Genomic DNA, 10449 nt, shown 5'->3' with positions numbered 1-10449 from the left:
CTGGGCCTGTGTGGAAATAGAACATCATGGCATGGGCACCTGGCAAAGCCAAGCTGCTCACCTCATAGAGGCCAGGAAGCTAAGAGAGAGAGGGGCTGGGGTCCCAGGGTCCCCTCCAAGGGGACACACCCTGGGGACCAACTTCCTCCCATCCCTTCATGCACCCCAACAGAGCTGACCCTGCAATTTGTGCCAGGCCTAAGCCAGAACTGCTCTCCTGTCTGGCCAAAGAGAGCAGCTGGCTACAGGGGATGCTCTTCCCTGACTGACTGAAAAACCCAGGGCAGGAATGGGTTCTTGGGCCTGCAGCCCTATCTTCTCCCCTCCCCAGCCCATGTTTTTGCACTCGGTTAAGACCTGAAACTGCAGCCCCAGGGCCTGCTGACTCTGAGACCCCAGGGCCTGCAGTGGGTGCACAGCAGCTCTGCCAGTGACTCCATGAAAACGCCAGTCTGAGAACTACTGGTCTAACCCAAGGGCCACCTAACTATGGAAAACGTGGCCTCTTACTGTGAATAAAGTTGAATCAGAACAGCTATCCCTGCTCCTTTGGGGAACCAGGAGTCAGGCAGTGGAAAGGGCCTGGCAGGGCTCCCAGCAGGGGGGCGCAAGGAAGCAATGAAGGGAAAAGCAAGCAGGGTGCAGAACACCCCACACTCACATGGGTCCTCACCCTTCTCCTCTGCCTTCTCACAGGTCATCAGCAGCAGAGAAAACCTGGCTGTTTCACGCCCTAAGGAAAGACTCCTGAAGTGCAGGGCTTCCACGTGTCTGTCCAGGCCACACATGGGGCCCCTTCCCACAGCCGGTCAACGCAGCTGGACGGAAGGCAGCCCTGACCAGTCCCGGGTGGTGGATGGAAGGTTGTCCAGGGCCAGTCCTTGAAAACAAGCCAAGGTCCTTGGAGCCAGGGCTTCTTCAACTCTCGCAAGCTTCTTTTGCCACCTACTCTGCCCGACCTCTCTAGTGCCTACCTGAGGCAAAGCTGCCTGTGAGTGTGGATTCCACAGATGCTCACAGTCCCCTTGGCAGGTGAGGGAACTGAGGCACAGAGACCCCAGCAGTGAGTGGCTGGCCATTCCTGGAGCACAGGATGGCTGCTGGCTCCTGAATCTGTGACCCAACTGCTCACCGCTGGGAGGACTCAGGTCAGCAGGGTACAGGCACGTGAAGGGAGGCCTGCGAGGCCTGGCTCTGAGGCACACTAGGAGCCTGGTGAGCAGTGGCTCTGGGGAAAGGGGCCTCCTGAGTTCTGTGCAGCAGAGGCCTCAGCACCACTGCTCTGGGTGCCTGGAGGCGCAGGGTGGGTGGCACCATGCTGAGAAAGTCAGGGAGAGCTCTGCAGATCTGGGCCCTCCACCCATGGCGGGGAGCACAGCCACCTGGCTTGCCTTGTGCACAGGACTTCAGGGCATGTGGATCTGTCCCACTGAAGCAGGACAGAAGAAACAAAAGCCAGAAAGGAGACAAGGAAATCATAACTGAAGATTGTACTTTTAAGAAGACTGCAGCTTCCAGGACCCAGTGAAGTTTCCAAGGCCATCCACCTTGGCACTCCTTTGGGTAAATTTAAGCTCCTGCCCTCCGACCCATCACACCCCAGAGTCCTCAGGAATGCCAAGTCCACATGGCCTTCATTGTGAAGAGCAGGAGGGTCCTGAGATAAAACAGCAGGTTGCGCGAATCCAGCACCTGCTCCTCCCAAGATTGCCCATACCTGCAGAGCGGGCCAGTGCCCTGGGGTGGGCACCCGGCTCCCAGGTTTCTATCCCTTCCAGAGCAGCACAGCTGTCCCCACCCCAGGAAACAGCTCTCTGGATTCTCTGAGCCCCTCACTGCAGTTTGTTTTTGTTTTTGAGACTGGATCTTGCTTTGCAGCTCAGGCTGGCCCTGAACTCACTATGTAGCTGAAAGGGAATAGTGCCACTCAACAACTAGGCCACACACACCGAAGTCCGATTGGAGATTTTATTCAAGAGAGCAGAATGGCGGGGGGGAACTGGCTCATTTATTAAGGCCAAGAGCCAATGACTTCCCTATTAGGGTGGGACAGGCTATTCTTATCCTACCACAAGCCATGTTGCTCTGAAATTCGCACCTTGCAGAAGCTCTAAGTGTCAGTTCTATATGCTGACATGATCTTGGGGGAAAGGAAATTTAACACAGGGATTTGAGGGTAGAAGAACCCAGAAGTCCACAAAATACTTTAACATGATAAATTTCCTAACATTAGCCCAGGTTGGCCTTGAATTCATGGCGACCCTCCTGCCTCTGCCTCCCGAGTGCTGGGATTACAGGCATGTGTCACCATGCTCACTTCACCGTACTCTTGAGTGGTCACAAATCTCTGCCTGCTGAACCCTCCATGCTTCTTCCTGACGCGTCCTGAAAACTCTTTCCTCAGCAGGAGTCAGCGAGCCTGCGGACTTCTGCCAATAGGAGGGTTGGTTCCTCATTGCAGCCTGGGGACCTCCTCAGACCGGCCCCAGGGACACCACAACATGACAGCACATGGCCACTGATCCAGATGGGTCGGTCACTAGACAGGAGCTTCCTTGGAAGGTCAGTGTGGTCTCAGCTGAGGCAAGAGAAGCCCCCAGAGACCACAACAGCTGAAGGTTGTTGTCCAGGAGTGGCTCCAGCAGCAGAAGGGAGCACCCATCACTTCCAGGGGCTCCAAGCACATCACAGTGTCTGCCACACCACGAAGTGGAGGCCAGAAGTCTTCTCAGTGAGGTGCTAGGGCAGCAAGAGGTTCACACAGGAAAAAATAAACTCTGGCCCTCATCTCACCAGACACAGATGTGAACTTGAGGTGAGTCAAGCCCAAAGAGAGAATGCTAAGGCTGTCAGGGCTCCAGGAGAAAGCGTAGAAGAGTGTCCTTGTGGCTTGTGTAGACAAAGATTGCTTAGTTATGCTAGGCAGTGCCATGAAACAAAACAGTCAACATAACAGACTGTCACAACCCCAAACTTCTGCTCACCGTTAAAAAAGGAATAGACCATAGAGGAAAACTAACTCAAAATGGACTGAAGATGCTGGGCGTGGTGGTGCGTACCTGTGATGACAGCACTTGGGAGATGGAGGCCAGACAGTTGCGGGTTAGAGACCAACCTTGGCTACAACAACAAGAAAAAAATGTTAAAGATTAAATGTGAGACCTAAATAGCATCGTTACATGGAACTTCATAGGTATTTCTACTTCAGATATGACAAGAAAACCACAGGAAAAAAGCAAAAACTACACACAACTTAACCTGTGTGCACCTAAGGACACAATCAACAGAGTGAAATGGGCAAACTACAGATGGGAGGACATATTTGCAAATCATTTACTATTTGATAAGTGGTGAACACCCAGAATACAGGAGGGATTCCCATAACTCAACACAAAATCAACTGAATTAAAAATAGGCAAAGGACTATGTCTCCAAAGATGATGTACAAATGGCTAATAAGCTCAAGAAGAAATATACATTAGCAATTATTGGGGAACTGCAAATCAAAACCACAGTGAGATACCACCTCACACCTTTAAAAAACAGAAAAGTGTTTCTGAGGATATGAAGAATTTGGAACCCTTGTGCACTGTTGGTGGAATCGTGCAGTTGCACACTCACCATGGGGAAAGCTTGGAGGTTCTTAAAAAAATTAAGATTAGAAAAAAAATTAAGATTAGAACTGCCATAGGATCCAGCAATCCCATTTTAGTATATGTCCAAATGAACAGAAGCAGAGTTTCAAGAAGACATTTGCACACTCATTTTCATGGCGGCATTGCTCATGACGGCTAAGAGCTCCTGGAAGCACCCCAAATGTCCGTGCGTATATGAATGGGTAATGGAGCACACACACTGGAAGGAAAGAAACTCTGTCACTGCCAGATGAGCCTTGAGAACATTATGCTGAGTGACATAACCAGTCCCGAAAGCGAAGGGGTGTGATCCCACTTGTGTTGAGATATCTGGGCACTATGGTCTGGACATGTCCTCCCAAACTGACGTGTTGGAAACTTAACCCCAATGTAACAGTGGGGGGAAGGAGGGCCTTTGGAGAGGGGACATGAGGGATCCACTCACGCTCAAGGTGCCATGTTGGATACACGACCTGGCCGGCACCAGACACCACACAATGGCGACCTGACTTCAAACTTCCCAGTGTCTTTGAGAAATAAATTTCTGTTCTTATAAATCATTGTGGCTCAGGTACTCTGTTAAAGCAGCACAGAATGGTCTAAGACACTAAAGTAGTTGAATTCATAGAGTTTAGAATATGGTGGTCAACGGGACAGAGAAGAGGAGGGGATAAAGGGACATAGTTTAATGGGGGCATTTCCAGATTTGCAAGATGAAAAATTTCTGAGGATCTCTTTCATACAATATGAATATACTCAACACCACTGAACTGTAGACTTAAAAATAGTTAAGATGGTAAATTTTATGTTAGGTAGTTGTTACCACAATAAAAGGTGTGGATAGGCAAAGACAGAGTAAACGAAAATCCACCAAGCATGTATCTCAAGACTTTAATTCAGAACAAATAACTCATTACAATTCATGAATAAAAATAAAAACAAGACCCCCAAATGAGGCACATGATTTAGACAGATACAAATATCATATGGATAAATTTAAAAGATTATTAACTAGTAAAAGGCAATGAACTACCAAGAAGGAGGAGAAGAATCCTAAAGAATACCAGACAAAATATAAACTACTACTACACCTAGGACTAATGGTGACCACCCATGGCCCACCCCCCACACCTCCACCAGGTCAAGGTCAGGCCTTGACACAGAGAGGGAGTGGGGGGAGGAAGAGGGGAGAAAGGGGAGGGAGAGAGAAGGCACAGTCACTGAACAGCTGAGGTGCAAAGGCTGGACTGGCAGGTGGGAACCGCCTACCACTGAGACTCCCCAGGAAGCCTCTGCCAGCAAAAATAAAGGCACCAGCCCAGACAGAGGCCCCTTCTCCCCTCAGGGCCTGGCACTGCATAGCTGGGCCCCAGCACCACTCAGGACAGCAACAGAGCAGATGGGAGTGGAGAGCAAGAAGCCCCACTCACAGAGGCACCTTTACCCTTTGGGAGACTGGTGGTGTCTTAAAAGGTGAAACAACCTCGGGCTCACAGATCCAGTCAGCCCCCAGCTCCCAGTTATTAACCCAAAAGAAATGAAAACTTATATCTTCCAAGACTTATTCACAGTAGTGTCACTGTGCTACGCGAAAGGGAAAAAGAATCCAAGCACCCCTCCGAGGAGAATGGGTGAAGACAATCCCACAGAAGGCAGTGCACAATCTAAGGAGAAATGACTAGCCTAGAGTAAAACAAAAAATCTCAGAAACATTCAGCAGAGCGAAAGCAGTCTGGCACAAGAGCACACTCAGTGTGATGCCCTTTGTGTCAGCTTCTCCACAGCCACCCAAACTCTTCCACAGTGAGAGCTGTCACATAGGGGTTTCTGGGTACGTGGGAACTGGGTGCGGGAAGGAGACAGCTGCTGCCTCTGAGCCGTGTGCTGTCATTCAGGGCCGAGTGCACCCTGGCACACCTCAGACAATTCCAAAGGGGAGAGAGCACCTCTGATCTCACGTCTGGGGAAAAGAGGAAACACAGAACAACAATCAATGCCAAAGTTCTATTTCTCCCCCAGTGTTGGTTTTCTATCATCCCAAGTCAAAAGTTACTTCATTATAGTTACCCTAAGCAACCAATAATAATAATACCAAACAACAAAAGTAATGCCAGGTCACCCAAGCCCTTCATACCTTGCTTACACAGGGCTGGAAGTTCCGCTCTGTTACGCCACGAGCTCCAGAAATGTCTCTGGTGGTTCCTTCCCCTTCCATTCTGGCTACAGTTAATAGTCTGTTCATTAATACTCAGAAAAGCTTCTCCTTTGGCCCACAAAGGCCATGGGCAGAGGCACAGCCTGCCATTCTCGGAGAAATGGGCTAGATGGCAGTGTGGCTCTCTCAGTGATCGCTCAGTCTGTGAGAGAAAAAATGTTCCTCAGACAAAGTGGTTCACTGAAATCCAAGCAAATAGCTCACCGTGGAACAATTTCAGCAGAAAACATTGTGTGAGAGACGGCGTGCCACTTTCTAATTACAAGCCTTCAAAGTCTAATCTCAGACTGCTTCCAAGTCTTTGTCTATGCTCTTAACATTATACTACTTCTCTGATAAATGGCATTTTTGCCTTTTGCTTAAGAAAAGCCTTTTCACATTAACATGCTAGGATAATTACTCCAATTCAGGAGTGAATGCAGCATCCTCAGAAACTTGCCTAAAAGCAAGACATGCTTCCCTGCCCAATTACCCTGTCTCTGATTCCTTGCCCTCCTCTCCTCTGAGCCTCAGTTTGGTGCCAGGGCCAGTCTGACACCTCCTTTGCATTACTTATGTAGGGGTGACTGTGTGGAGGAGAGAAAGGTGGCTTGGAGACCACCTGTGCTCTGATGCCCCTGAGCTGGGCTGCTTCTGTGTGGAGTGGAGAGTCAGCCTGGGAGGAGAGTTACTTTGAATTTAGGCTTGTCTGAATAAACACCTGCAAGCAAACGTTCATGCCCATGCTTAATCGAGAAGGTCCCCAGTTGCTCTGCCCTCGAATTTTGACTTTTAATCTTACTTCTGCAGCTTAGCACTTTGTTAGCTGAATGTGTGTTAACTTTTTAAAGTACATACTATATCAAACAGGAACTATGTTTGGCTGCTTGGAACACAGACCAAAAATAACAAAAGCTTGCAGCAAGGCAGTCTGCCATCTTTCAGGAGTGGCTTCCATCCTCAAGGTCCCGAAGTTGAAGATGGCTGCTCAAATGCTAGCCATCAAATGTGCACTCCAGGAAGGAAGCAGCAAGGAAGCTAAAAGAACAAAAGGGGGGCCGGGATTTAGCTCAGTGGTTCCACCACCTGCCTCACAATCGCAAGGACCCGAGTTCGATCCCCCGTACCAAAAAGAAAAAAAGAACAAAAGGGCCCATACCACCTCTCTGCCTCATTTTAAGCAGCATCCCAGAAGATTAGTAGCAACTTCCTGCTTTCATCCATTGGTCAGAACTAGTCACATGGCCACATCAAGCTGCAAGAGACCCAGGAAATGCAATCTAACCAGCACTACTGCTTTCTCAAAAAACCAGATTCTGTAGCCTGGCATGGTGGCGCACGCCTGTAATCCCAGCACTCAGGAGGCTGAACCAGGAGGATCTCTGTGAGTTCAAGACCAGCCTGGGCTACATAGTGAGTTCCAGGCCAGTCTCAACTACATAGTGAGACCCTGTCTCAAAAAAACAAAAACAAACAAACAAACAAACAAAAAAAAGATTCTGTTATAAAAAAAGAAGAGGGGGAAAATGTAGGATGGACTCTGTTATAGTGATGAGTCATGAATTTAAATTCACCTAGGATGGATAAAAGTAATTTGTGCATACAGTGCTAGAATCTTTTTCCCATTTCCTGGCTTCCGCTCTCAGTCTACCCTGCCTCTTACCCCAGGACAGAGGCCACTATTCAGAGCACACCCTACCTCCTCTCCTTTGTATTCTTACATACCCATGTACATCCATACATGTGAACTTCCTGGCTGCTGCTGTGCAAATGAGACAGTATGCACACTCTGTCTTTCTGCCCCCACTTGCCAGACCTCATGGAAATGCCTCTTGCTTGCCCATACCTCACCACTCACCCTTCTGTGGCTGCACAGCAGTTGTTGATGGTGATAGTATTGTGTCACTTGCTTCATCCTGTTTGCCAGAATCTTCCAGGCACTTTTAAATCACAGTGAGAGTGGACATCCTTCCCCAGTTCCTAAGTTTAAGATGGCTTTAATGTTTCGCCACATGCAAGAGTCTTTGCTGTTGATTTCTGGTTTGCATGACATTTCAGCACAGGTAGTTCTCACTTGACACTGTTGTGATATGCACAAGTTTCAGTTACCACAATTTTACTAAGAAATGTGAGGCTCCCCATATGAGGGCTCAGATCTGGGGTGTCCCTCCAAAAGCCTCTTCATTGGAGAGGTGACTGATCATGTCCCACCGTACTCACTGGTGGATTAGTGCCCTAAGTCAGGAGCAGCGGCCCTAGGAGGTGGGGCCCAACTGGAGGCGCACAGCCCCTCCCTCGGGGATCTTCCTCTGCCTCCTGGGCACCATGAGGTAAGTAGCTTTTCTCCACTATGCCCTCTGCCACACTAATTTGATCAGACTTGGGAGAGGCTTATTTTTATGGATACAGCATTCAGAATTATCTTAATTTCTATTTCCTGATTCTATACATTTAATACCTTTCTACTTCTAGAAATTGTTTTTCTTAATTTCTTAGTAACACCTGGTGGTTTTATTTTTTGTTGTTCTTTTAGTCTGAGCACCTCACAGTTTGTAGTAATAGTCCTTTCACTGCCTGTGGTTGTTTTGTGGTTTGTTGAATGTACTGTATTATTTTTTAAAATAAAATTTATTGCCAGGAACAACACATCAGAGATGCATTTTTATGTTCATGTAATATTAATAGCACAATACAAAGTGTCTTCACATTCTCAACAGTGAATCAATAAGATTACTGTTTTATGAGCCTTTTTGGTGTTAAACTTTGTAATAGCACTTTGATTTCCTCACATAAGGCAGGCAGTACACTCTATGGCAAATCTAAACAGTGCTCTTGTGGTAGTTTTTAATAATACCCTTTTAATTCCTCTTTGACACAAGAGTTGTCTAGGAGCATGTTTTTGCTTTTACCTTCCAAGAAGTTAAAATTTGGTAGGGGGAGGTTACCTTTTTATTATACACACCCAATTTTAATGAATTATAACCAAAATGATGTGGCTTTTAAAAATACTTTTTTAAAAAAATGTATTTCTTTCTATTTAAGCACAATCTATTTGTGTAAAGACAAACCCAAGAAACATATACTTTCAATTAAAGGGATATTGGATTCTATTTATACATTACATCACCTTTACTGGCTGCATTATTTAATTCCTGCATCCTAAGTAGTCACTAGAACTCTTAGAATTGAAGACAGGACTGAGGATTTAGCTCAGTGGCACTGTGCCTGCTTCGTAAGCGCAAGGACCTGAATTCGAACCCCAGTACCAAAATAAATAAATAAATAATTGAAGAGAGGTAGGTAGTGAGATCACCCATGACTGCTGTCTGTGCAGTTCTCCTTGCACTTCTGTGTACACTGTTCTTCACCATGCTACTTGGTGTCCCTAACACAGGAAGAGAAGCAATTCCAAGTCAGGGAGTTTGAAGCACAAATTCTCAGGAAGAGGATGAGGTACTGGGAAGCAGAGAACGAGACACATCCCTGCCTCCTCTGCTCCCTTGCCCAGCCCCACAGCCCACAGCCTACCGGAACTGCCCCATCCCACACAGCAACTTCCCCATGGTCTCCACACTCATTGTTCAGATGGGCTGCAGTGCCCCACCCCTAATCCATCCACCTGACCCTCAGTCTCCCTCCATTGACTGACCCAAATGCCTCGTCTTTGAGGAACCACCTGGGAAAGGTGCCAGAGCATCCCACCCACCAAGTCAGAGACCAGGTCAAAGCCGTGCCCAAGACTCCTGGGGCACCATTGGCCCCTGGGACTGTGCCCACTGCCAGCCACTTCTGTAGGCTTGCAGGCCCAGCTACCAGCTAAACTGAGCTCTTCTAAGCAGCAGGCTGTTATTTACGTCCCTAGTACCTGTCCACTAACCTGATACCTGCTGCATACTCATTTTTCAGAAAAATTTTTCTACTAGTATTTACATTAACTTTTTTTTGAGACAGGGTCTCACTATATAGTTCAGCCTGGCCTCAAACTCATGGCAATGCTCCTGCCTCAGCCTCTCGAGTGCTGGGATTACAGGCATGCACTACCACTCCCAGCCTAAATAATTTTTTTTCCTTTTATTGAGTTTATTGGTACAATCTAGGTATACAATACAGTTACATTCGGCATTGGGATCCTGTACCTTTACATAATAGGTCTTGATTCTCATTTATTTCCCCTTGTCCCTGCCCTCCCTTCACCCCCTCCTCCCCTCCCCATTTTCAAACACTTTATTTCCATTTTTTCAGTTTCTCATATTTTTTTCCTCTCCCTTATTACCTTTCCCCCACCCTTCCCACTTTCCCTACACCTTTAGCCCTTTACTTCCTATTTCACATTATTAATTATCTCATTAGGATCCTGTGTACTATTATAGTTTTTCACACCAAAGAAACTATTCGGTATTTCAGTTAAAGAAATCTCTGTATGAACATTAAAAATAGGGAATCCTAAAATAAAACTAAAAAGGAAAGTAAAAGAGAAAAGGCAACGATGTAAGATTAAAATAATCCTTAATTCTGGAGATGAAAATGGTCCCTGAACATATTTCAGTTGCTTCTTGCTCTTGTAGTCTTATCATATTCTTTTTTCATTATTTAGAGAATACTTTATTAGTTTCTGTAATC

This window comes from Fukomys damarensis, unplaced genomic scaffold (genome assembly GCF_012274545.1).
Source record: "Fukomys damarensis isolate Sample0158 unplaced genomic scaffold, DMR_v1.0_HiC HiC_scaffold_21, whole genome shotgun sequence".
Lineage (NCBI taxonomy): Eukaryota > Metazoa > Chordata > Mammalia > Rodentia > Bathyergidae > Fukomys > Fukomys damarensis.
Note: the sequence above shows the minus strand (reverse complement) of the source record.